Below are 26520 nucleotides of genomic sequence, written 5' to 3' on the forward strand. Positions count from 1 at the left end.
ATGTCATTTATAAAATTAAGATTTTATTTTCTAGTGCAACTGTCAATATACATACATATACACAGATTTGTACGTAGTCTCACTTTTTTCTCTAACCTTACAAATTTTACAATTTCAAAATCATTTCTTCTACAAAATTTTCTTTAAATTGTTAGACTTACCCGACCTTTTTGTACAGGACGTCTTATTTCTTATATATTTTTCAATTTACACAAAAACAAAATTTGATATCTTTATAAAGTCAAGATTTCAAGAAGAAAAAGAGACAAAATTTATAGAAAATTCTGAAGAACTTGATTCATTTTTTATGATTTTTAATAGATTCAAAAAATTTAAAAAAGGTCGCGGTCAAAAGTTTGATGAATTTTTTTTTTTGGAAAAACTGAAAATTTAATTTCCGCACTATCTTCTTTATAATGATAGAATCGCAACACCCACCCACTCATTCACAATATACAAAAATTAAATGTGTATGTTTTCTTTTGCCCCTCTCCGAATTGTCTGAAATGTCCTTTTTATACCCAAAGAAAAAGGTCTTATAATACACTTACCAAATTGTATAAATGGTTGCGTGTTTCATTTTTTTAAGGATTGTTAATTTTTATAGTATGATCTTTCAAGAAAAAACACGACAAAGATTTTAATTTGTTAATTGAACAAAAATGACAAAAATAAAAATAAAATAAAAATATATTTTTGGACTTTTTATTTGAAATAAATTTTTCTTTTTGTTCAAATTCCATTATGAATGTATTGTGACTCGTGCATCTTATAATTAGAATTAAGTCCGGTAAATTTTATAAGAGTGTTATTTTTGTAGAAAAGCTTTAGAAATTATTCCATTAACTTGACAGGAAATATCATTAACTACCACAAATAATAATTTACTTTAACAATCAGCTCAAGTTTCATATTTACAAAGTGTGATATTCCAGTGTAATATTCAAAAACATAAGGGTTTGAATTTAAAAATTTGATTATGAATACACAATGTATGCAGATAAATGATAAAATTGATAATAGGTTGATTGTGAATGATTATTAAAAATTTGTGTGACAATTCTCAAAACACAATTTTCACATTCGCTAAATTTATTTACATTCGTGGTAACCGTAACTCAAAATATAAAATTAAACCAACTTTTCGGTGTGTCGGAAATCACTATAGCGTTCAATCCTTATTGGCTCCTTATTGTCAAAAATCTGCACAGCGGGGAGCCCAACTTCCCCAGCCTATGCAGGTGGTACTTCACTGGGCAGTGCCCCGTGAAGAAATTCGCAATAGTGCGAACCCGGCTCCGTCTTATCCCCAGCAACTCTGCGGCGAATCCGCTGGAGCACGCCGAAAGAAACACTTTCGCATGACGGCACCCTTTCGTGTCCCACCAGTGACGGCCGCATTTCGCCGCGAGCAGGCAGGCAAGCCTGGCTCCCACGGCGGAAGAAGGCAGACCGCAGAAAGGCAGCGGCTGCACAAAGTCAGCCCCAGATCCCCTCCGCGCCAGCTCATCGGCAACTTCGTTGCCCGGATGGCCACTATGGCCCGGCATCCAAATGAGCGTCATTCTGTTCTCCGATGCCAATTCCATAAGTGCAGCAAGATAGCTCCAGACCCGCTTGGATGTAACCTGAGCTGAACAAAGCGCCAGTGCAGCCCTGCTATCTGAGAACACATAGTTGTTGCGGTTTCTATATCCCCTTTCTAAATTGATTCTCAGACAGATCTCTATTGCATGTATTTCGGCCTGGGACACTGTGCAATACGGGTCGAGGGTTGAATATACACGCGTGTCCGGGCGGACACCGTATACGCCCGAACCCACACCCGACTCCGTTTTGGACCCGTCCGCATACCACACGCTCGATCCCGACCTAAGTACCGGACCACCCCGATCCCACGTCCATCGATCGGGAAACAGAACCCTGTACCTGTGGTCGAAGTTGTACCGCGGCAGACAGGTATCCGACATGGTTATTCTTAGAATCAGATCGCTCTCAATGAAGTCTCTGTGAGTTCTGTGGGCCAATTTTATCCCTGCCCCGTCCTCGCCAGAGAGAAGTCGGTAAGTCACTAGCCGACCTTCCTTCAATATATGGAGGTGCAGTGGCGACAATCCGATCATCACCTCCAATGCAGCGGTGAGAGCCGTCCGCATTGCCCCGGTCACTCCCAGGCAGGCCAGCCTCTGTAGCTTTTCCAGCTTGGCCCGCACACCCGTCCGCTGAGCCTTGTGGCACCTTACAATCGACGCATAGGTGACGATGGGCCTAGCAAGGGCCGTATATAGCCACAATGCTATTCTGGGACTAATTCCCCAGGTCCCCCCGATGAAGCTCCTACATGTCCACAAGGCCGCCGTAGCTCTCCCGATAACTCTATCTATATGGGTATTCCAATAGAGACGATCATCCAGGGTTACCCCCAGATACTTCACCTCCCTAGAGTAACCAATACGTTCACCAAACAGAATAGGGCTCGTTAATCTATCCCTGCTTCTGCGTCTGGTGAAGGCGACTAAAGTGCTCTTGCTTGGATTTATATTTAACTCAACGCGGTCCACAGGAGGGAGGAAAGAACCCCGCCCTGCGGACATCCTTTTGCAGCGGAGATGAAGAGTATATCGTCAGGTGGACTTAATAATCCTATCCTGTAGCATCCGATTAACCCATCTGCTAGTCGTCGCGTCAATCCCTCGTTTGTGCAACGACTCACAGATGACATGATATGGGGTGTTGTCAAAAGCTCCCTCTATATCAAGGAAGCAGCCAACTGCCACCTTCCGCACCTCCAGTGAGTTTTCGAGAACCCCCACCAGACTCTGCAGAGCGAGTACAGTAGACCTTCCCGACTGATAAGCATACTGAGATTCATGCAAGGGATTACTTCCCAGTGCATCGTCCCGTATAAATCTATCAATCACTTTTTCCATTGCTTTCAATAGAAAAGAAGTAAGGCTGATTGGACGGAAAGACCTTGGGTGGTTGCTTGGTCGCTTACCCACCTTCGGAATATACGTCACTTTAGCCACCCTCCATGCCTGAGGGATGTAATCCCACGCATAGCTGGCACGAAAAATTTCCAACAGTGCTCTGGCGATATTTTGGAAACCCCTCTGCAAAAATGCAGGTCTCAAGGTCGCCATCCAGTACCACGACGTCGCAACCGTCCCAAGGCTTTATCTTCCTGCAGACACTGGTTATCCACTCCCTGGTGTTTTGATTGTTGCATGTTACGGATATCCATCCGTCCCTTTGCAACGCTGCAGTGAATTGTGGATGAGAGTCCACAACTCTATCCATTTCATCCATGATGGCTACTTTGATTTTCCCCATCTGAGCTTCGGAGAGCCTTTCCTCTGGATGCAGTCTATGAGTGATGGCCACCTTGACCTGTGCTACTGCATCCCGATAAGAAGTCATTTTCGGGTTTTGTTGAGGAATGTTCCTAGGGACCTTTTCCTCAACATTGCCCTTCATCGACCTCTTTTTTGAGGTCCCTGCATCAGGGGTGTTGCTTTCCGACCTTTCCCTCTTCTGGGGATGGTCGGCCACAACACTCGATCCGCAGGCCTTCAGCTTTTCCAGCCTTTCCTTCTCATATCTGCGAGCTTCCTCTTGGGACATACCATCCCTGATATAAGCCGCGATACGCCGCTTGGATGCACCAGAGAAATATTGTTTTTTTCCCCTGATGTCCAACCTTTTCGGGTCCTCCTCAGTTTGTTGGATAATAGGTCCAAGAGGATCCTGATTATCCGTCTCCATCGGAGGGGCCGCCTTTTCCTCTACTGGTGTGAGAAGGAGTTCCTCCTCTGCGTCAGTCGAGAGAAGCTCTGGTTCCGAAGACCCTTGAGCACTAACTGGGTTTATGTTGTCCTTAGTATTGTTGTTGACAATTACAACGTCACTGTTGTTATTGTTGTTGTTGTTGTTGTTGCTGCAGTTGTTGTGTTTGTCACAGTTGTTGTTCTTGTTGTTGCTGTTTTTTCTGTTATTGTTTATGTTTTCCACTTTTTTTGGTCCCATGAGTAGCGCGGGAAAGTAAAGTCACCCATGGCAGAGCCCGGCATACCATGGGAAGGCTCGTTTAAACTGGAGGGCGCCTGGTATCTCCCCTTTAGCCACGCAGTCATCGGCATATGCTATTTCACCTTGACTTGGGACGCCTGTCGTCAGCTGACGTATAGATATAGGGCTGAAACTCACAAAGTAAGAGGCTCGCCGCGAGACATGACCACGACACGAACGTAACTTTGATCGTTTCAATCACCCCGTTATCCTCCACCATTACCGGGGCCCACCACTAGGAGGTGACAGTGCGGTTTTGGGCCCCAAACACTGAGTGTCACTTAATATTTTTAATAGAATATTTATTCACATTTATGTATATATACATACATATGTACATACATTAATATATTCTTGTAATTTTTTTTTTTTTTGGCGATTTAATTTACATAAATAAAAAATTTTTGAATTATAATAAAAAAAAATCAAGAGAAAAATAAAAAATTGGAAATAAACAAATAACCAAAATAACTAAAATTCTACTGCGTAAAAAGTGAAGTTTAAAGCCTAAGTTCCATTTTAAAATTCTAATTTAATTTTGTATGTTTGTATGTACATATATAATTATTCTTCTTACATATTCAGGCTTAGTACATATATGAACACAAAATTGTATTACGATAATGTGTTTTATATACATACATATTTACATATATAGGCATATATTATGTACATATGTAAATTATTGTATAATTCAGTCGCATATGTACGTAAGCTTAGAATTTATACATTCAAAATAAAAAAAAAACACATTCAACTATACGCTTATTATTCATAATAAATGAAAATATATGTATAATATGATTAAATGAACAAACACATATCGACACACATACATACATATAGAAAAAAAATTTGATAGTTCTTATACATTTTGAGTATATTTAAGCTTTTTTCTTTCCCTAAAAAAAAATTTTTTTTTGTCGCTTATTGCGATAGTCAAATAGTTTAAAGACCAGGTGAAATAAAGGTCGGTGGCTTCTATCAAGGCCGGCTAGTTTTTGTTTTCTGTTTTCATTCTTATTGTTTTTTTTTTACTTATTATTTTTTTTTTTTTGTTGATGTTGACAGTGTTGGTACATTTCTAATAATAATAATAATAATAATGATGACGATAACATTAATTATTTGATAGGGATGGTGATTTTTTTTCAGTAATTTGAAAAATTTTTAAACTTTTGGTTTTTTTTTTATTGCTAGCTTGAAATCTTAATTATTTAATTTTCAAATTCATTATTATTATGGGGTACTTTATAATATTTGTTTGTATTGGAATTACGTACTTGCATATTTTTATGAATGTATGTATGGTATGTATGTATAAAGCACTTATGATAATATTTGTTTTAAATTTGTTTGTGCTTTTGTGTGTTTATTTGAAATTTTATTGATTATTTTATTCTTAATTTAATTTATTAATTTTTGGAATTTCTTAAAATATGTTTAAAATAACAACAAGTTTTTTGTTTTTATAACTTAGATCGCGGAATTTCGGAGTTTCCGGGAGAATTTATTTTTTTTTTGTTGTGTTGTGTTTTTAAGGTTTTATTTCATTTTAATTTTTTATTATTTATTTATTCATTTATGTATGTTTGTATTTATTGCTTTTCTTATTTTATTTTATGAGAATTTATATATGAGAATAAAATGATTTATTGATAATATAATCAATCAAAAGTTTTTGTTATTTTATTTTTTTTTCTGATATACATACATACTTATATACATACATATACGTATATAAATAAATTGAGAAGATTAATGTTTATTGATGATGTAGAAAGAAATGAGAGAAGAAGTGGTCATTTTATTTTTTAAGTGAAATTTTTGTAACATTGTTCTTTCAACTGAGAAACACTTAAAATAAGAATGTTGTATAAAATTCTAGGGCATTTATGCACTTATTTCATGTAAAATTTCATGTGTACAAAAGTATGGTATGCATTCTGTAATTTAATTTGTCAAATACTCAAATTTATAATGATAAATTGTACCCATTTTTGTTTCTTAATAATTTTATTTGAACGAATATTTCACACTCTGTTGTCACATAAATTTTGAAAAATATCTTACATACTCCAAATAAAATAAAAAATGAACGTTCATATGTATGTTTGCAAATATATGTATGGAAATGCATAAATTACCCACATAGTTCTTATGTGGGTAGGTGTGCAAGTTGAAAGTAAGTTAGTCTCAAATCTTTGATTAACATTAATTCCTGAAAACGTTCTTATGTTGAAGATAATAATAATAGGTGAATTTGTTTTGAAATGCAAAAACTATTCTAAACATAAACTATTCAAGTGTAGCATGTCTTATAGAAACATTTCAAAAAAAAAAGCAAAACGTGTCCGAAGAAATTTAATTCATGAAATCTAAGAATTTTATTCGAAATTTTAATTATACATGAGGATTTGATTTGAAAAATGAATTACAAAATATCTTTAATAAAATATTTATAAAAAAATCAAAATAAAATTAAATTTATTCTGATTTTATAATTAAATACTATATATAGTTTTGAAGCAAATAAGAAATTTAGGCGGTAAATAATAATTTTGGCGCGTTCATTTCTTTCCTAGCAACAGTTTCCCTTCCCAAACAAAAGAAAAAAACAGGAATTTATTAAGACCTACAAGTAAATACATAAATATGTCGGAACACACATATGAATAAAACATCCCGTCACTAATCTTATAAATTATTCACTGATTCTTACGCAATTTAGGTATGAAATTTTTGAACTTTTGCTTTTGTTAGACACTTTACATATAAATACTTAATAGTGCAAAATAAAAGAGTTTGTCATATTATTGTGATTAGCACTTCAAAATTCTAGTGACAACGAAGTAATATGAATTTCCAAAATTTTTTTTTTTTTAATTTTTATTTAAACTAAAAATGTAATTTATTTAATAATAATTGAATTTTCTTTCTTTTTAATTCCAGGTAAGTTATGCGGTTCCGCTATAAGCTGTAACAGATATTCCAGTTATTGTAAGTTAGTCTATGTAATACGAAATCGTTATAAAACTTATTCTCTAAACTTTTGTAAAATTGAAATTTAAAAATTCCAATTAGAAAATGTTAATTGTTTAAAAAATTTTATAGAAAATTTAGAAGATTAATATTAATAACGCATATGGTGCCTCTTTCTCTCAAATTTTCAATAATTTAATTGCAAAACTTATCGTTTAAATCTCACTTATCGTTTAAAGCTAAAAAACACTCTTGAAATAAAAGCGTTAGAATTTGAAGAGACTTCTCTTCAAAATATGTACACATATATACCAAATGATATTATTCATGCAGAGCTACGTATTTCAATTATTATGGGCTAATTTTCAAATTAACACATAACCAATATAAAAGTAACTGTCTGAAACTCTGAAAGTTTCCTACTATCAAGAGAATATGGTGTAGTAATACGTAAAGGACGTACAGACGACATTGATTTCTGTATTAATATACATGTGCATACATAAGAGCTCCACCTCCTGTTTTCATACTTATCTCTTTTTTTTCTAACCTCACTTTAATTCTCACCATGTAACACTAGTTTTTAATTTTGTTTTATCTTTTTATTATTTTTCGTACAAAATTTCTTTCGAGCCACGAGGTCACAATAATTTCCACTTATTTTTGTTCATCTTATAAATATTTTTTCTTACAAATAAAAATTTCCCTTTTTCTCTCTTTAATTTTCCCTTTAAATGTCATTATTATTGCATGAGAAATTGGGAATATTCTCATTATACCTTAACTTACTTAATTTTCATTTTACTGTCGTCATCCTAATAAAAATAAAAACAAAAATAAACAATAAAATCTAACAATGTAATTTCGATAAATTCATCTTGATGGCGTAAACGTAGATAAACAATTGATAAATATATACCGTTATTTTAATAAACAATCAATCAACCGTTTATGTTGCCATTTTTTTTTTCACTTTTCTTATTTTCTACTTTTTTTTTGAGTTTTATTTTCTTTTCTTTTTCGATTTCAATCCATTTATGTTAAAGTAATTTTTATACACAAGCACGATATAAAAATTTTAGAGTTAGGAGGGAAAATTGTGGTTAAAAACGGAGAAAAATAATTGTGCATAAAGTGAAATTATTTTTTTTTGCATTTTTTTTCTTGTAAATCTGAAATTGACCTAAATTTCCCGCATCACTATTCATTTATGTAGTTAAAGAAAATAAAAATGAAAATTTTTTTTATTTATGATTTGGATTTTCTTATACTAGCGGGAATAACGACCAAATATAAAAACTATTATTATCAGAGAGAGGCGCTCGAAACAAAGATGGTCTAATCCACAAATTGTTGATTTCGAAAATAATTGCTGAAAACTTTAGGAAAAAGATAAAATTTTCTATTCAAATTGTCAAAACACTTCCAATTATTTCTTTGATTTTAAAATCAGTTTAGACAATTTTTTGAAAAATTAAGTGCTCACTAACTGAAAAATGAACAAAAATACTCTCTAACTAAAAAAAATTCCCCCACACACACAAAAATTTAGGCCAAAAATCTAAAAATAAGTTTTTCACCACAATTTAAAAATTCATTTATATCAAAATATCATATTTGGTGTTGGACCATTTTATTTTTGATCGCCTTAAATATATATTGCAAAAAAAAAATACTCGTTTTCTATGATGACTAGTATAACAGTATGTTATTAACTCAATGAAATAAACTTGAACTTTAAATTTCATGTTTACTTTAATATTTCAGAAAAAAGAGTAAACGAAGAGGAGAAAAGGAATGAAAATAGGTATAATAAGAGAAAATTGTTAGCGAGAAAAATGAAGGGGAAAATTCATAATGAAAATCATCTGTTCTATTGGTGTTATTAGGTTATGTTTTTTTCCACAATATAAATTTTTCAATCAGTAACGGAACAAACTAATATACTTACATACTTTTATAATATTCACACTGATCTCTATAAAAGTAAGTATGAACTTGAAACGTCAGTATTTTCATACATACACATGTACATATATTCGCATAACTTTTTACGCTACATATGCATATTCACATTTAATAATACAAAATAGTATGACATAAAAATAGTATAATAGTTGTTGGGTATAACATAAAAATATATGTATGTATATGCATTTAGTTTAAAATCAACAATGTATTCCAAAAGTGAAGAGGCAAAGAATTTTAAGTAAGGTTACAGATCTAAATTCGAAAATTAAAAATTTAAAAATAAAGCCTTAACTGACGTTTAATTGCGTGGCGAATTCTCTGACTTTGTTTTTAATGTGTATATTTATTAATTTCTCCACTTGACATATAAAACGAGAATCGTTTTTGAGTGAAATTTAATCAAGAAATGTTAAACTTAATTTTTGGCCCCTACACTTATAGTATTAGCTTCCCAGTGAAATGTTAACGTCCTAGAATGACAGCAAATGTTGAAACGAAGTGCTCTATATAGCCTCAAGTCCTCACCTCAGTATAGTGGAAAATGTGGTGAATTAAATTAGTACAATTACGCTCAAGTACAATTTTCGCTCAAATTTTTTTTTCTTCATTATGTAAAAAAACGAATGCATATGTTTATGTCATATTATGTGTTTTTCTTTAAACTTGATTTTTCATAACTGCGCTTATAAAAAACAAGTAAATAAAAAAAATTAAATAACCATAATATGTTTGTAGTTCAGCCACTTTCTCCCATTAGACTGTATTGGAGTGAGCTATGCGAAATTCAATGTTAAACGTTTAGTTTCATATTTTTTTTTTTGCAATATCTTTGTTAATACACATATTCCTTATTACAAACAAGCTTACTATAGGTAATTTTGAGTAAATGTAGTAAAAGTGTTTTTTTTCATTCGGCATTCCTTACATGTAGATAATGAATAAGCATGCAACGATGACTAGTATTAAATGAAGCTTATGTAAATGTAAAGAAAAGTAACTGAGTGATATAGATGAGACAAGAACGGAGTGGTGAAGTTTATATTACTTACATACCTCAAATAATAAAGAAAAATTTATGTTAAATTTCTGCAAATAAACTTGTTTGTGCTAGGTAGTACTATAATTTTAATTTTCTTTAAATATGCATGCAAATTTATGTGAATACCTACATATATGTAACTAAATTTCATACATATGTATGTATATGTATTATGTGTATTTAAATAATAATGTTAGTATTACAGGAAATTTTCGTATAACATAAGATAAAGAGATCACAGAGCGACCTATGAATGATTTCTGGTTCTTTAACTTGCCTAAGGCCTGCTATTTCGATTAAAAGTTTTAAGAATTTACGCACAATTTTAATTAATTTTTCCGAAAATAGTGACTTTTTTTCTCTCGCACAATTTAATGTCAAACTTTAATATTCTGGTCAAAAAATCTCTAAAATATGGCCAAATTAATTTTGAAGTGTGGCACCTTCTCGATTACTGTCTCGGTCGGAGCGAATTCGAGTGGAAAATATTCGATAAATATTTTTCTATAATTTTTTTTTTAATTCCACACACGAATAGATTCTGATAGACATAATATCATTGATTATACGTTTTTATAATAGTATACATATATTTTAACATATATTACATATGTATGTATGTATTCATTTATGAGCATGTGTGTGCGGTAATGATAATCGTTTATAAAACGGTTTTGTTTTTTTTTCTTTCTTTTAATATTTCATACACTAAACTATACAGCTATGAGTTTATAAAATTAAAAATATAAGACAAAATTACTTTCGAGCAAATTGTTAATAACTCTGTGTTATTAAATACAATTTGCATGTATGTACATACATATGTATGCATCTGCATATTTTGGGATTAATTTATTGTATTAGCTTGTAGGTTACCAAATTATACTTGCAATATAATATGTACATAGGTAATATCAAATAGTGAGACGCTCTCATTTGATGATTGCTGATATATAGTTTTTATTCACAAACTTGTTGCAGGGAATTTTGTTTCGATTTTCTTGTTGAGGCACATCGGTTTTAGGAAAAATTCAAGTAGATTATGAGTTATGAAATAGATAAAGCTTTTCATTAATCGTCATCACATTACGGATTATGAAATAAAAATGGGCTAGCATATTGCCTGTTTTCACTAGTTTTTAATTCCGATTGCTATAATCTTTTATACGTACCATATGTGTATAAGTTTATACAAACTTTTTTACATGAATACATAGGGTATTTATTTACAATGCTTCTTGCAATATTAAAAAATTTGTACACCCCTACGTCATCAATTTAATGATTATTAAATGTGCTACAAATTTACAAAGTAAATAGAAGTGTGAATAGAATAGCAGTATTGTATAACACTTTTATTGAATGTTTAACGGAATGTTTATGAAGTTTATATACATATTTTTCATCAACATTTTCCCCCTCCCCTCCTACATATTTCACATTTTCGGGAAAAATTTTGTTGCAAATTACTTTAATCTTAAAGACTGTAAAAAAATTCTCGCTTTATGTACTTATACAATATTTTTAATACTCAATTTGTGTAACCGCATAAAAAAATTTTTAAAATTTTTATGAAGTAAAAAATTTGTTATACACTCTTTAATTTCAATAAAAATTCTCGCGTAAATGATATTTCACTTCAATATTTTCACCTGGTTCTCTTGTCAAATTATACATGATAAACATTAAACTTTTTACAAGTACATACATGCATATATATGTATGTATATCGCTTGTCTAGAGCAGAATTATTTTAATTCACAATTCGCAAATTATTCAGGAGAGCTCAATCAAATATATACATGTGTAGACATAGGATTATTGGACGCAAAATGATTCTTAAGTAGAACTATTTATAGTACGAGGCATACACTCTATTTTTCAACGAAGTCTCATACATTCTCGCTTTCGAAGTCTCAGCACTCAACTAACATAGGATATTACTTAAAATTTTTTTTTTGAGAGAAATGAACTTAAAGTGGTTCTGCTCTTAAGTATTATAAATATAAGCATATACAAAACCTTTTTACTTATTTCTATTAAAAAATTTTCAAAACTTTTTAGAAAAAAAAAAACATTTATCCGTGTTTCTTAACGGTTTGATTCTTATAATGTAGGAGACTGAAATTTACAATAATTTCTTTAAATTTAAATAAAACAGGGTGAAAGACAAGAGTATTGAAAAATTAATATTTCAGTAACACCAGACCAGAAGCTAAACTCTAAAAAAAGCAGATGATTTAGATGATTGATGACATTTTTAATGCTTTTATTTGTGTAGATACTTTTTTGATCGAGTAGAACTTAATTTAAACACAAAAAACGCATCGGAGTTCTTTGTTGATCATCTTGTTTTACATACTTGTATGTTTGCATATGTCAAATTTTGGAGAATTTTATTTTTCCAACATTAAATTCCAGTAAACTTAAGCCTATTAAGTTGGATTATTTTGTATAAGAAAAGCATGAATATCAAAAAAAAATTCGATTCACTTGTTAATGAAAAATTTGAGGTTTTCAAAATTGATAACTTTTCAAAAGACCTCTGAACTTGTTAAAAAAAAATTAATAAATTCCGCTCTTTTTTTTTCTTTTCATATGAAAAAATTTATTTTTACTTTTATTATTTTTGTTTTCTTTTAATATTTTTTATAATTTCATTTAATTGAAAAATGAAAGTTAAAAAAAATTATTTTTTACTTATTTGACGTAAGACAATAAAAATATTGTACGTACAAACATACTTATATATCATCCATACATACATGTATATGCATGCATACGTAAAATAATTCAATGGGTAGAATAATAATTGTATGTTGTATAAATTATTTTCCAAAAAAAAAAAAAGAATAAAAAAAAACACAAATTAAATGATAAAAGAAATCGAAAAGAATTGCAATAATTTTTTTGACAAATGACAATATATACGCACACAACTTGTAGTATTGGTGATAAGAAAAGCCTGTTTTCATAATCTGTCAATAAATTTTGTGCTTACTAGCATGTATGCATACATTTTTTGTTTTTAATTAAAATAGAAACATGTAGTCGAAAATTTTTGTGTGAAACTCGGTGACTTTTTTTGTGTGAAATTAGCGTATTATAAATAGTGAAAAGAATACCAGTGAAATTAAAAATTACATATGTACGTATACATATTTTAATTTTTATAGACTTTACTACGGTTATTAAATATGATTATTTTAAGAAACACGAGGGATTTTATAAGAGAATGAATTATTTGATTCCTCAATTAACTTTCGCTGAGTATATATGTATGTATGTATTTGAAAAGTCGCCATAAGGATAATTATTCTGTGATTAAATATATTTGAAATGACTATATACATATTTTGATAAATGACTATATATGTATTTGTTTAAAAAAAATAAGCATGATGTCTGGAGATCAGTTCAACCGCTGTACTGCAACTGCATTACAAACTGTAGTGGGATATCTTAAAACCCTAAGAACCTTATTTTGAATTTCCTTTCCAATTCCAATTCCAATTTCTACTACTTAGATCCTGAAAGACATAAATATTAAAAAAATAAAGTAATGATATAAAGAATAATATGTATACATATGTACTTACAAAAATATTTCAATTTTTCTATATTCTATATTCTAAATATTCAAACTATATTCTATAAGCGGACACATCCAACTAAAATTTTTTTCTACTTTTCGCACTCTAAACCGTAATTTTGTCTTACACGAAAAATTTTCATGTCATTTTAATGTCAATTGCCTTCTATTAAACGAAATTTGTAATTGAAAATTTTATTTTAACTTATTTAGTTACAAAAAAGTGATTTATGTTATGGCAGTTCTGACTGTATTACAAAAATCTTTGTTCAAAAAATTTTTTAAAATTTTAAAAAATTTATAATTAAAAAAAAAATTTGGTACAACTGATCTTCCATGTTCTCCGATTAAAAATATTAAATTTCTTACTCTGTCAATAAAAATCTTTGATAGACGTCTGGATAATATATGTAATGTACACGTCTATAACATTTTAAATTTTTGTATTAATGCCTAATTTAACTCTACTGTAACAAAATTTTAAATAAAAGTATCAAAGGCTGACTACTGCTAATTGTACCTATAAGAATTTAAATTGTAAACTTTAGAATCGATTAATCGAATCATCGTAGATTAAGGGTTACCATTCCATTTACAATCTAAAATAATATATGGGACAAGTTCATTTTGAAAAGTTCATTTTAAATGAATTCATTTCAAAATACTTTTTATAATTTCAATTTAATTTATTTTTAATTGAGTTATTAAATTATTTTTATTTTTGTTAACAATATCTAATTAGCATTCCGTATTATATCGTTTCAATGGACATCCTGCTATTCAGTTTTTGTATATTTTTTTTTTTTAAATATAATCAAAAATTACTAAATTAAAATTTCTTTCACGTTGATTAACCTCCAAAAACAAAAAAAAAACAAAAAAAACTTTATTATCATTTTATATTTCATTTAAATTTAATTTCACTACCATTATAATTGCTACTTGACATACATAATATTGCAAGTAAATAATGAACGTACATACTTAAGTCACAAAAAATTTATCTACATTACATACATACATGCGTACATGGATATTAAATGGATATTGTTAACCCAAAAATTTAAATTTTTTTTTTGTGCTCTTCCAAAAAATTCTTCACCATACACTTATTTTAAATTTAAAACATTTTGATAAATTCGCATTTTGCACAATATTAATTTTAGCACAATTTTATTATAATTTTATTATACGTTACTCACTAATCACTATATACTTATATCATTCTTATCAATTCAATTAAAGTATTTTACTACATATACACATAACGCACTACCTTTACTCATCATCGCCTTTTTTATATACTTAAGTAATTTAAATTATATACGGGCTTCTGTACAATTACGTTTTATATGTCATTATTATTCCACGCTTCTTATTCACATGAATGCCAAATAAATGATACTAAATTGTCAAAAATAAAACTATTTAAATAAGTATGTATATAATGTAGGTACATACTTTAAAATTAAAATATAATTTTGTTAATATCATAAAATTCCTACTGTCAAACCCTTTCGTTCTCTCTTCCTAAGAGTGTTTTCTCTTCTATATTATAAAAAACAAAACAAAAACTATAATCAATTGATTAAAGTTTGTCCCTCAGACACCATATTCATACATACACACATATGTACATGTAATATTATTATAATTTGACAAAACACTTACAAAATACAATATTGGTGGGAAACGCTGTGCGCACTACATAACTAGTTGTATACTTGTATATAATAGCAAGTAGCAGCCTTCACTTTCATGAAACATGACTCGAATTAAAAATTACCCAAAAAAAAAAAAAATAAAATTTACAAAGATAAAACAAAAATATTCACAACATAAACTAAAAAACAAAAAAAAAAGAAAATTCACAAATTTGCGCCGAATTTATTCAATAAAAAAAAACAATGCAATAATCAAAAAATAAAATTCAAAATAAAAATTGCGAAACTATCAAAATAAAATTGTTGTAGTCTGCTCTCCTAAAAATGCTTTGTATTCCGTACGCAGTTCTTTGCGCTTTAATCAATTTCCTGTACGATTTCTTCTGTAACTTTTATTTATGGGACTTTTAGAGCTTAAAAATGTGTTCTTTTAGATTTTTGGAATTTAAAATTATTCTTTAATACTTGCATATTAAATTGAAAAAAATTCTAATTTTTAACTCCCGCATGATTAAATCAATGATAATAAACAAATTTGTATACACGCATATGGGTACTTACAAGGCATTCTGTGTAAGGCGGTTAAATAATTGTTTCAAATTTTTTATAGTAAATACTTGTACATACAATTTTTGAAACATTCAAAATGACAGAAACAATGTGAATTTTGCATTCACATTTCGTCTTCATCCTTACGTACATCTAAAATTTTAGCAGGCCTCTGATGGTAATTTTGTAACAAAATACTTAATGCTCATTTCAAAAATTAACATATAAATAACATAAAAATTTAGTTACTCTAAAAGTATTTTACTCTAGCAATGTGCAGCCATTTTGGCCCAAATTACGTGTATTACCTACGTTGATTGAAACTGTTTGGGGAACTTATTGTACTGCATATGGAAATCTGGAAGTTAAATCTTTGAAAAGTAAGTTGGAAAAATTACTTAAAAATGAGTGGTTTTCTGAAGACCAAAATGTTATTCTGCAAGTCACTTAAAAAATCTGCTTGTGTACAAAAAAAAATCAAAATAATCGCTCGAAAAATTTCACTCAAAAATATTTCTAAAGAGTTTCCACTTCTGATGACATCACTGCAAGTCACTCCAAAACTCAATAAAAAAGAGTACAAAATTATATTATTTGTGTCATTGAAATTGGATGACATAAAAAATTGGTTTTTCGGAATTGTTTGATTTCTTTTCAAGTTTTACTCTCTCTCTCTTATAAATGCAATTAAAATTTTAGTCGAACTTTCTTTTATAATCTAATAACGATCAGTATAACCTGTAATTGTGGCCTATGATTATCGCCATATATATATTGCTAGTGAAGTCTCGAATCTAACAACCAATACCCTATCTATATTAATGTTTCTTAAACATTAAATTCAATTTGTTTAATTTAATTATAACAAAATAAAGAATTATAACAATAATATTTGTGCTTAATGTCAAACTACACTCTCTGTTAAACAAACATTCAACATAAAAGCTTTAATATGTTGATAGTTGTTGTCATACAATGTTGCCCTACAATTTTCAATTATCTTTTTTTCCTGTCTTTCTTTTCGTTGTACATCTTTTTTTTTCTATTTTATTTCTTATTGTCTGCAAGTTAGATTAAAATTAATTTTATTTTTATTAGAATTTTAGAATATTTTGGCTTTGTAAATGTTTTTTTTTTTTTCTGCCAGGTACATTTAAACTCAACTCAATTTATTTAAGTATTTCACATTGACAAACGCATAATGAATGTTCGTTTTTAATGATAATGTTGCCGTGTTCATGTTACAAGGCAACTAACTACACAATATACTTACATATATTAATGTCAATGAATTAATAATAAAAAGCTAATTTAAATATCCAGACATTGAAAGTAATTTTTAGTAGCAGGAATTGATAAATTTTTGTCAAATTTAATTTTGAACTAAATTTAAAGTAAAGACATACAAAAATTGAAATTTATTGTGAGTTTAAGTAGAAAATTAAAGAAAAAATAATAAAAAAATTCAGCTATTAAAAAAAATTTAAGGTCATTTTTTTGTTGAATTTTTATTACGCCATCTATTTTTAGTCATAACTCATCATAAGTGTTTTAAACTACAATTTAGTTTGTTCTATATGTATAAGTAGAAATATAACAGAGATTTTGACTTGCCTTAGGTTATAAATTCCGTTATATAATACAATAAGTTCAATATTTTTTCAAAGTCATAATATCAACCTCAAATGTACGATATGCCAGCCACAGAACGTGTCATTTTAATTCAATTAAATCAAATTGAAAAGTGTCGCTTATAAATTAAAATCTTGAACTTTATATAGTAAGTTAGGTACTACTTGTTCTAACATCAATTAGAAAATATTTAAAATATATTGAAATTATGGTATGTGTATATACAAGTTGAGCATGATGATCAAATTCTATCATACCATACTCTTCTGAGGCAAATATCCTAAATTATATGCAATTGAATTATATTTACTTTACTCTTCCCCTTTTCATAACAAAAAGAATCAAATTAAGGTCATGGTTAATGTATATTTAAATATTATGTGTACGTATTTTCTGAGTACACACTCAATACACACATACATTCATTCCTTAATTTTCTTGCAATAAAACATTTATTTGTCACATGAAAGAAACAATAATAAATTATGAAAAAAGTGTCAATTACTTTTTACATTTTCAGTCCGATCTCTCTCTGTCCGCTGGCATGTTCAACGCCTCATATCCTTAAGAAGAAAATGTGGAGATTTCCATACATATTTGTACGTAATCTTAATCAGATCAAAATCACCATTCAAAAGATTGCGACTATACATATCCATATATGCATGTATGACATATGTATGTACGTTGAATCAATTTTTCAGATAAATCGTTAGAAGTTACAAAAACGTTATGACTCTGACGACCATGCGAATCATTTACAAATGCAGTGTATACATATGCAATAAAAACACACATTTTTAAAAATTGCTCTAAAAAAATTGCAGTAGCCCCAAAAAAATACAAAATAATTCAAAAAATTGATAATTATTTGCTGTTGTTGCAATTAAAACTGGAATTCATGACGCTACTGTCAAATACTTTTTTGATTTATCTATGACACTTTTAAACTATTTGTAAATGACATTCGTAAAAACTGTCTTTATGCAAAATTTGTTCTCTAAATTTTGATATCAAATACGAGGTTTTTAATATCATGGAGAATTTAAATTAAAAATCAAATTCATACATACACATTTTACATAATATCCTGCCTTACCTTTAAGGTATTCTGAAATCAACTGAAGAAATCGATTCTACATTCCATTTATACTCGATTTTTTACGGAATGAACACGTGCCTACACATACGCCTATACAATTAATGTATGTATAACAAGGACTTTGACCTAATTTTTTTGAAATTATTGTGTAGTGTGTGCAATTTTGTACGTAATACTTACGAACATACATCCATGTTTGTTTTATTCAATTTATATCATATACACACATGCACACATACTTATCCACAAATAATAATAATGACATTTTAATAATTTTCATTTACAAAATTCACAATTGCCCCTTTTTTTTGTTTTCTAACAACAACAATAAAATTAATAAAAATAAAAGCATAAAAAATATTAAGTGATTATAGCAATGACGACGATGCGTTCGAAAAAAAAAAACAAAAAAAAACAGAAGAAAAAAAACGCGTAGTCAAACTCAAATAAATCGAAAATTTTCGCACTACTCGCAATCGCAAAACTTCTATGATTGTTTTTTTTCTTCCTTTTTTCTCTCAATCCCTTTCTCTTTTACACATTTTAGTGTGTGGTGTGTGCACTGATAAAATTTTATAGTTGATTCGAAATTTATGATAATTTTTCGCGAACATTTATTTTTTTTATTCTTGTTTTTATTTTTTTTTTTGTATTTAACCTTTAGTATTTCGCTGTACATAATGTTTTGTATAAAAATTATATTGTATTTGATTATGTTGTACAACATTGAACATACACACATTAAGTTTCGCGTTTGATATTATAATTTGTGTGAGTGTGCGTGTGTGCGAAAATAAATTTATTATAAATAAAAAGGTATTTAGTACGGGGTTTTGTTTACGCAATCATTGATTCATTTTTTTTTATCACACATCGTACATTCGCACATACGTTACGTTACTCGCAACCTGATAAACTGTAATACATAATATGCGTATGAATGTATGTTTATCTTTATGCGTGTATAGTTTGCCATTGCCATATTGTTTTCTACATGTTATACGATTTGTGTGTACAATTAAAGTAGGTCAGTTTCATTAGAATTTTTTTTTTGTGGGTTATTTAGTTAAATGAGGTTGCTTTGTTTTTTTTTGTTTTTTGTGTTTTTTCGCAGTATTTTCGAAAATTAGGTCTATTTCATGTCCTCATTTTTTTTTTATTTTTAATTTGATTATTATTTTCATTATTTTTTTGATTTTTTTTTTATAATAAATATTTTTGACAATTGTTCTATTGTTGTTATATTTTTGTGGTTTGTAGAATTGTGTATTTCTTTTCGTACAGGGAAGAACATATTTGTACCTACACACTATTCATGTATATAAGAAGGGTTTGTGTATTGGGTTTCATAATTTTGATTTGTGGTTATGTAAAAAAGTTTTATATTATCAGGTGTGATTCATTTTATTATGCAATATAACATTTTATGAGTGAGATTTCATTCTGGAAATTGTAACAAAGTAGTTTCAAGGTTTATGTTAAGTATGGGTGTATCTATAGTGCATTTACAGTGCAGCTCAAACTACAATGAAGCGAAATTCTTCTTAAAACTAATTGTTTTCTTGCATTGAGCGTCATAAATTTTTTTTTATTCATGCTTCATAAATAGAATATGCTCTCTAACAAGAAAAGAAGAGATCGCAAGTTTTATTCCAAAATCGTTATTCCTGTTATGAAGCTCCGAGAGCACGTTTACATACATACATTTTTGCACCAATCGTATTCTCGCTTTTAGAAATGTTTTCTTTTTACATTCCATTCTTTTATAAACCTAGAGAAGATAGCATTCTCAAGCAAATTAAAAAAAAATTAACAAAAAATTAACAAAAAACAAAAGCTTATGGCCTGGAAGACTCCTTTTTAAATAATTAGAGTTATTTTTTGACAATCTCAAAGCATAAAAAGTACATACGAACACACAAGAAAAATTTTGCAAATACGTCAAAATTAACACAAATTTTCAAAACGGTAAATACGAACACAATAATTTTTTAGTTAAGAAAAAAACTTTTGAAAATAAAAAATTTTAATTTATAAAAAATTTTTACAAAAAAAAAAGTATTTATCAATTTCGACCCTGCCAGGAGTCGAACCTGGAATCTTCTGATCCGTAGTCAGACGCGTTATCCATTGCGCCACAGGGCCACATATTTTATCATTTCTTTTTGTCTATTTTCTTGTAAACATTTTAATTTCGCTTTTTTTTTTATCCAACACGCATTATTTTACAAATATTTTAATTTTCAACATTTTTACGAATTTATTTTAAAATAAATTTAAATTTTAAAACATAAAAAAAAATATTTAAAATTTTTTAGATCAAGTTTTTTTTTGCTATTATTTTTAGATCATTAATAAAAAACACTAGAGAGATTCGATTCTTAAGTCGTTTATAAGTAATTTGTGTGTGTGTGTTTAGTAAAACTATAATTGGGAGAACATAATAAATTTAAAATCAAGTTATTTTATACATTCATGATAAGAATCTCAGTATAAAATCACAATAGAGATACATACTTATAAGTATAAAATGACGCGATATTATTCACAATAATCACAATGTGGTGGTAGCAAAAAAAAAGGTTTTACCTATTTTACTATTAATCTTATTAGGTCTAGTTTTTTTTTGTCATTTGATACTAATTTTTCAATAAAGAAATTAAATAATTAAATCAAGCCGAAATTTTATCAATAAAACAATGGAAATTAACATTTTTATGCTTAGTTAGTGTTTTATAGAATTCAATAAACTGATGTTTTCCGTTTTAAGATTTCATCAGTTATTAGGTAACACGACTGAAATATATTTGAGCTAAATACATTCGATTCAAATTTTTTTTCAAATCGTTTTTTAAAATTTTAATAGTTACTATGCGATTAAATTAATCATAACCATGTAGGCTATGATTAATTTAATGACTTCAATCAACTTTAACCATGAAATGATCAGGATTTTTTGACATTATTTAGTGAGTTTTGGGGTCTTTGATTACCACTCCAAACACTGCCGTTTGTTAAATCTCATCGGATAGCAACACAACCCGCTTATTTTCAAAAAAATGTCACGACACAAAAATTTCTCTCTTAAATGTGCTCATAATCGGATAGCGGCAACTCGTTTAATTTCATAACTTCTTTAGAAGAATCATAAATTCTTGTTTTTAGAAATACTCAATTTCATTTAAAGTACATACATATGTCATTTTCCAAAATCACATTTACCAAAAAATTTTGCTAAAATAAAAATTACATAATTTAAATATTTGCTAATAGATGGAACTTCAAAATTAATTTAATGTCATTCAATGTTAAATTAAAAAAAACCACGTCTATTTTCACAAATTCTGTGATATTGAACGAATCATGTATATTTTTGCAATTTGTGATATTTTTTAATGTGATATTAACCGGGTTCTTCTGTAGTTTAAGTACAATCAAACTGAATTTTTAAGAATTCAAAGAAACAAAATTTATATAGATAAATTTAAAAATTAACACAAAGAATCATTCAAGGGCTAAATTCTTAATTTAATAAAAATATTTTTTAATACATTTATTTTGAATGTCTACAATTTTTCGCTAAATTTAAGTACAATTTATAGGAAAATTTTCAAAATATTGCTATAACCATAAAATCCTTAAAAATTGACGTACATACACAAATTTTTCTAGTTACGTTAATGTAAATTCTAAGTACTTATACCTATAGCAAGTACTTACATCACCATATTTCTGAAATTATTATACTTTTTTTTTAATAAATATGTAACTAGGTACACAAACAAATCTTACTCTCTCTATTATGCCTACACACTTACATAAATAAATATATTATTATTTAAAAAATTTTCCTTTCTCTAATTATTATGGTAGGTTAAGTTTATGTTAAAACTCATTAAATCCGTCATTGATCTCATTAACTATAAAATGGAAATAGGTCTACTATAGTATAACAATGAGCACACAAAAACAAAAAAAAAAACACACTGTTTATATAATATAAAAATTTCTATAAAAAGGATATTAAGTGAAAAAGAAAGGATATTTTTATTTTCCAAGTTATTAAATCATATCTCAATTTGTATACAATAATAATTAAAATATTCAAAAGTATGGAAAAAAAAAACTTAATGAAAATCTAATTATATAATTGAAATTAAGTGTTTCCGCGGGAAGATAGAGGGGGAAGCGGGGGTACTTAAAAGGAGGAGGCAATTGAAAAAATGTGGAACGTAATATGAAAAATCCTTTAGTCGATTGTTTTATTTTTTCTTTCTTGTTTTCATTTTTCTTCTTAGAATTCATATACAAAATTTTTTATTACAGCCCCATACACCATAACCATCTTCCTTTTCCTATTCCTATTTCCATTTCCGTCATGCGATTTTTAGATTTTTTTTTCTGTCTTATTTTTCCTCTTTTTATATTATTCCTAATTCCTAGATATACTAATTAGATTTAATGCGCTAGAAAGAGAAAAGGGATATTCATTATTAAAATTTTATTTTTATTTTTGAAAACTTTCATTTTACATACATACATACACATAATATGTATGTTTAGTTGTGTTTGTACATTATTAATATAATTATGTATTAAAAGAAAAAAAATATAAAAGGAAAACAAAAAAAAAAAAATGAATTAATTTTTGCCCCCGTGATATTTCAGGAGGGATGAGGTCAATGAACTCTAAAAAAAATTTTTTCGTCAATCATAAAAAATAAAAAAAAATTAAAAAAAAAAGCACTAAAACAAGACAAGAATCGTTGTTTTTGTTTTTTTTTGCTTTTTCTTTCTTTCTCATACACATTTCTTTTTCGTTTGTTCCCCACCTTCTCTTCTCAATTCGATGTTTTCTCTTTCTTACATTCTGTTCTGTTATTTTTGAGCTTTTTTTTTTGTTGTTGTATTTTTTGATTTTGAGAATAACAGCACTCAAAGGTCACAAAAACAATTGATAACTTTTCGTGCTTTTTTTTTTGTTTCTTACAATTATTTTTTCTTGTTTGTTGCTGTTTCTGTTTCTGTTGTTATTGATGTTGTAGTTGTTATTTTTGTTGTTGCCTTATTTTTTCGAGGCTAGAAACACCAAATAATAATTTTTGTAATAATTTTTTTTTAAAACTTCTTTTTCATTTTATTTTATTTTTAATGATTAAAATATGTAAATAAAGTATGTACATATGTACATACATACATATGAATGTAAATATAACACAATCCTTAAGGATTAAATGCCAACTTGAACTTAACAATAGGATGAATAGCATTGCCCAGAAAAAAGCAAAATAATCGCCGCGAATTTAAAGGTTTGAATCATTGGTTTGTTACTCTAAAGCTGATCAGTACTTTGGCGCTTGTATATTTCCTTCTGTTGAATACAATATGAAGGCAGGTGGCTTTATTTCTATGACCTTCACTCCTCAACTTAAGAATTAATTAAAAATTAATAATTAATATCAACGTGACATTTTCCAAATATTTGGAATAAAATTTTTATTTGTTCTCTATTAAAGCTACTGTAGCTCATTTCAATTCTCTTTTACAATTTCATTAGCATATTTACCCCTTCTATAAACGTTTTACTTATTTACATTTACTTTAACTTTGTCTGTCTTCTATTTATTTTGAAAAATATTGAAAATTTTCCCTTTTTCTCCCATTTTTCCCTCAATTCCAATTAAAATTTTCAAATTCAATTCATTTTTCTTTACAATCAATTTGCGAATATCAAGAAACGAAAAGTAAAAGAAAAAAAAATGAGAAATGAAATCATTAAAAAAGCTTAAAACAATTAACATCCTCCCTGAAAGAAAAAAATGACATTTTGCATCCCACGAGTATTTTTTTTTTAAATTTTATTCTAATAAAAAAAAAAAAATTTAATAAAAACAACATCATAAAAGGCGAAATAGAAAAAAAAAAACATTTTCTTCATTTTTTACCATTTCCACATAGTACAGGCTTGGTTCAATTTATCCCACCTGAAATAAGATTCACAAAAGTAATTAAACGGAACTATTTTTGCTCCATAAGAGACCACGGGAGTAAGATCCTTCTGACGTCGACTCATAGGAACCTTTGTGATTTCCATCCTCATCTACATTAGCACTATATCTGGAACCCTGGCAAATTGCAATATAGCAGCCACCTTAAGCCTCAAGACTTCCACCGAGGTCACAAAACTCCTTCTGAAGCATCTCAGTAAATAGGCAAGCTGCTGCCTCAAATTTACACGACAAGTGCTCCACTGTTTCATGCTCTTCCAGACAGAGATGGCAGACGTTGCCAACCACCTTCCACATCCTTTTAAGATAAGCACAAAAACACGATAGATCAAAACAAACGCCTAGTGAGTTTGACTATAGTTTTAGCAAGTCATAACCAAATGCATTTTAGATTAGGTTAAGTTTCCTCACTTTTGATAAATCTAATGGCGATTGGAGCTTTTGTATAGGAAAAAAGTAAAAAAATTTGTTATATAAAGTCATCAACGCCCGGACGGCGCTTTTCCTTTACCCTATACAAATTTGACATTATGTCACTCGATGAACTTTATTAAATACTACTCTCTTTAAAAAATTTACATATTATGAATATACATACATACATAAAAGTACAAACCAGATGCTTAAAGCACAGAGAAATAAAAATAAAACAAAACAAAAAAACAAAAGAGAAAAGCTATACTGGCAACGAGATGAAATATTTTTTTATGCTTCTGCTGAATAATAATAGAAATATTTGGTTGATTTTCAAAAATATTGCGCATTTTCTTTAAATTTAATGGCATCATCCTTTTTGACACTACACAAACACAACACACATTTTACGCTTATTTAAAAATAGGGAAAGTATTTATTTTAAAAATTTTGTGTTACAGAAATATTATTATTACATTTTTTCACTACATTATTTATTCCAAAAAAAAATCTCGTTATGAATTGTGACGAGTGACAAAGCCAATCAAGTTTCCAAACAGTATGAGAATAACAAACCATTTACTTAGAATTTATAGAGAATTTTTTTTTTATTACAAATTTTTTTTTCTAAAATTTTCAATTTTACGCTTGCATGTTCACAATTATTTTCATATTACCTTAAATTTTAGTTCATGCATAAATTTGTGGAGTCGTTTTCGTTAGAATCTCCTACTGCCAAAATAGCATATGTACTTACTAATAAATTAATATTTATTACAAAATTTAAGCCTTTATTTGCTGTTTCTTTTAAAACAATTTTTTTTTTATTGTTAAAAACAAAAATTTTTACTGTTAATGTTTGTGTCTAAAAAAATTGCTTACATAAATTATAATTTTACCTGATAAACGGTTTGACATTAAAATTATGTTTGACAAAATTGTGACATAGTGCTTCGAACAACAAAAGCATTTCGAACTTTTGTAAGATAATTAAAATTGTTTTTGACAAATTTTCTGCTTTCTAATTGAAAATTTTATATTCGAGCAACTGTTTACTTGAAAACGATAAGTTTGTCATCAAAAAACGGTAAGTCTGGCCAGACGAATAGACCTATTAACTGGGAAAAAAAACATATTACTCTAGTCTTAACACCTCCGAAATTTTTATGGAGAATATTTACCAGACTAGACTTTAAAAATTTGATTTTCTTTAACCCGCTAAACCTACTCTAAATATTGCAGTCACCCCTCCAGCCCACCTCTTTCACTTTTAATATATTTAAATTTCAATGTCATTTAATTATTATTACATCAGCTTTCTTTAAGCAGATTATTTTATTATAAATAATAATAAGTTTTAATGTTAATTTAATAAACTTACATTAATTTTAACTCAATTAACACGTACGTATAATGTAGCGTACTTAACTTCCTACATTAGTTATAAATTTTCATTTTAACATTTTTAATAGAAAAATTATAATTATTGTAAATTTTTT

The 26520-nt window shown here is 28.3% G+C and overlaps 1 non-coding gene across 1 annotated transcript; it reads right to left on the reverse strand.

Annotated features, from left to right (window-relative positions):
* Positions 1-20671: 20671 nt before the first annotated feature.
* Trnar-acg (transfer RNA arginine (anticodon ACG)) lies at positions 20672-20744 on the reverse strand. Its single transcript has one exon. It is a non-coding gene; the product is annotated as a tRNA-Arg (tRNA).
* Positions 20745-26520: the final 5776 nt, after the last annotated feature.

This window comes from Condylostylus longicornis, unplaced genomic scaffold, assembly GCF_029603195.1.
Source record: "Condylostylus longicornis isolate FDR11 unplaced genomic scaffold, ASM2960319v2 ptg000011l, whole genome shotgun sequence".
Classification (NCBI taxonomy): Eukaryota; Metazoa; Arthropoda; class Insecta; order Diptera; family Dolichopodidae; genus Condylostylus; species Condylostylus longicornis.